This window comes from Dermacentor albipictus, unplaced genomic scaffold (genome assembly GCF_038994185.2).
Source record: "Dermacentor albipictus isolate Rhodes 1998 colony unplaced genomic scaffold, USDA_Dalb.pri_finalv2 scaffold_25, whole genome shotgun sequence".
Lineage (NCBI taxonomy): Eukaryota > Metazoa > Arthropoda > Arachnida > Ixodida > Ixodidae > Dermacentor > Dermacentor albipictus.
In genome coordinates, this window is record NW_027225579.1 from 1,974,108 (window position 1) to 1,977,515 (window position 3,408).

A 3,408-nucleotide genomic window follows, 5' to 3' on the forward strand; every position below is an offset into this window, starting at 1 on the left:
GCATAGGTCAATGCAAGACGCATGCCGATGCTGCATCAGCTATTTCAGGAGAGTAATTGCGCATGACAACATACACTAGAAGATACTGCTACAGATATGTTAGGCTGCTAGACAGTGACTGGTATTAAGTATCAGCGAAGTATCGGTTGACCTTTATATTTGGATGAGGATGAATGACCTCTAACAAAAATGGGCAATGAGAAAGCTTGCATTTATAGAAGAAAAATTACACTTGGCACAAACGGAATTAACATGGCTAGGAAGCTGATTAAGGGCAAACTGATGGAACTCAATCTTTTGGCCAGCATCGTCCGTGCTTGGTCAGATGTTGCAGGTGCATCTGAAGACGAAGAATTTCTAGAAAGTCCTTTTTGAGTTACCTGGATGACTCAGCCAAATGTCCGTGCTGGTGGAATGGTGGCTGAAGCTCTTTGCAGTCTTAACACAGTCCTTTGCAGACTTGATATCTCATCCATATTCTTGTGCATGTGCTTCTTTGTTCTTGGTGTAAAAGCCTTGCAAATTCGGCTCCAGCCCCTTCCTGTTAGTGCAGATAGGAGCTCCTGTGACGACCAAGATGTGCTTGGCATAGACTCTGTTGGGGCAAAACGGTGACACATGAGATACAGCACAGATTAGCCAAATTTATGGGTGTTTTATATGTTCGAACCAATTATACTGAACCATAAATATGAACAAACATTCATATCTGCTGCAAACAGCAAGCCAATACAGCATAGATCAAACATATTTATTTCTGAACCATGTGTTGTTCACCTTGTAGTAGTAGCCAATGTCCACACAATGACCTTGTTGTAGCAGGCAGCAGCTTCTGTTTAGTGCGTGGAGTGTGTTGCTTTATACTGGCGCCGTCCTCATTACTGCATGTCTGGAACAGAAATTTTGACTGAATCAGAAATTGAAAAAGCAAAGTTTTGCATTATGAAATGCAAAAAGGTGTGACATATATGTTGTATGATTTGCGACTACAGAACACATGCAAATGTACACTGTCTGTTCTAGGGTGCTTAAGCAGCATGTTAAATAAATATTGCTATTGTCCATAAAATTGAGGTCTGCCTAACTACAATGCATGTCAACAGCGCAAGTACTATTAAGATCACAAATGAGAACATTTGTGGGTTCATTTATACACTAGAAGTGATCCCACTGCTAGTTCTACAAGCAAATGCATGAAAGTCATGAAGCTATTAGAACTGATGCATTATTTTTCTGCACGAACGTGATGCGCCGCTTCACTACTGCAAAAAAAAATGCCCTACGGTAAACCAATCTGAACAGCAAGAACATTTGGAACCAACAAGTACGAAATATGGGTGAATTATCATGCTTGCAACTGTTTAATAAAATAAATTCTGTACTTTCACTTCATTTTACCAAAGGATTATTCGGTTTTGTGGACGAAAGACGTTGCCGGCGGACTCGAAAAAAAAGTTTAATATGTATATTGATAAGGCTACTCAGTCACCTACAACCACGGCTACAATAACATGAAAAATGAGACGCGCGTTCCGATATCGCTCTTTCTTTCCTGGTTGTGTGTGTAAACCAAACGACAGCCTCACAAGTAAAGGTTTATTTAGGAAACAGCAACTGAGATCCTCACTGCCCATATGTAATGCAGGATCTAGTTCGTTAACTTGTGCCCGCCTGGAAGGTAATGAGACGGATATTATTTAACGATTGAAGCAGCGGTGTTAAATGACTCACCGTTATTGCCGTTGTCAGCCGCAGCAAAATCCAGCTCCCGTTTCGATGCAGACCTGTTCCGAATGGCTCACGACCGAAACCCAACTGCCGGGCTTACATGTCCGCTTGCAAACACGTAACTTCACCCCAAGTTACATCGAAGCGCTAGAAACTAGTTTTAGAAACAAAGAAGCAACCAGTCTTGAGTGTACGAACGAATGAATCCGTGCCGCCGTGCACTCGGAAATACCGGTAAAAATTTTAAATCCAGGCCAGAGGTCACGTGAAAGATCGATGATGCTGAACGCTATTTGCGTTTATAATGGCGAAGAAACAATAAACTTACTAAGAAAGAGTACAATATCTAATTAGCAATAATAATTTTGCCCTGTTTTTATGTAAAAGAAAATGCTTCGGTAATTGTAAGAGAAAGTTTGTAAGATAAAATTGCGCTTATTACGACGCCTCTACCGGGAAATGTTGGAACTAACGAACGCATCCCGAGGTGATGCTACTAGGTCGGCTTTGTTAGCAGCAGCGCGCGGTCGATTTTTTCGCCCTCTGTGGCCATTTGTTGAACTTGAGAGCGTGCCACCCCTGGTGACACCCCAGACCAGCGCCAAGACACGCCGCGTCACGTGGACTTTCCATCGTTCGTCGAACTTTCCTCCTCTCTAGGGGGGGAGCCCTCTGTAGCGGCAGCAGCATCGGCGTCGCACGAGAGATGACGTAGACGCTCGCGTCTACACGAGACACGAGCGGCTGGCACGCTCCGGCACAGGCTAGCGTTCCGAAGGAGATAAAAAAAAAAGAAAGCTAGGCTAAGAGGTCGAGTGTCGGTTTTTTTGCTCTCCCGCGAGAACACGAGACTTTACCGGTCTACGTGGTAGCTCGTCACCACAAGCTCAATTCAAGATATAACCATGATATACTCCTCACGGTATGTAGATAACTATGAAAAAGAGGTATTGCGATTGAATAATACAATATTACAATACTGATACAATTTTGATATCATGAACGAACATGCCATGGTGGTGGCTTAGAAGCAAAGCCAAGGCAGCACGGCATTTCTTTGCGGTCGCCCTTGAACCAATAAACTGGGGAAAATCCTGCGAAAAGCTGAGAACTAAAAAAAAATGTCCAGTGGACCGAATTTTGTGTTAGTGGCAAAAAATGGAAGCCAGGTCTCAATTAGAGGGAATAACATAGAGGTCGGAACCTTTAGCATACCAATAACTATTCGAAAAGCATGTAAGGTGGAAGTGGACGACATAGCAGTTCTGTCATAAAGCTCACTTTAAATTGCTCATAAACATAAAACATGCGAAACATCTCCATGGATAAAAGTACGGAGACACTCTGTCATCCGCGCTCACTGCATGCAGACACTCTGTCATCCTTGTGAACTTCAGGTGTCGCCGCCTCAACATAAAGAAAGTACATTTCCCGGAAATCCACTAAACACACGCCCCACTGGCACTTGCTTTATTTTTCTTTTCAGCATCAAAGTCTCACGTTGTTCCTGTCTGCAACATTCTTATTTGACGTGTATATTTAAGCTTCCCATATTTCTGCTGCAGCGCAGTTATCCACGCCGAAAGTATGACCTGCCGAAATTCGGAACTTTCTCTAGTTCTCCAGCTTCTGCCAAAACAGGCACAATGTCTATCAAAGTAAATTTATCTACTTCGTACT

General features: G+C 43.0%; 1 long non-coding RNA gene across 1 annotated transcript; it reads right to left on the reverse strand.

Moving 5' to 3' along the window:
• Positions 1–315: 315 nt before the first annotated feature.
• LOC135914807 (uncharacterized) lies at positions 316–1,861 on the reverse strand. Its single transcript, XR_010568425.2, has 3 exons — positions 1,732–1,861; positions 778–889; positions 316–595 (listed from the first exon to the last, which is right to left on the reverse strand). It is a non-coding gene; the product is annotated as an uncharacterized lncRNA (long non-coding RNA).
• Positions 1,862–3,408: the final 1,547 nt, after the last annotated feature.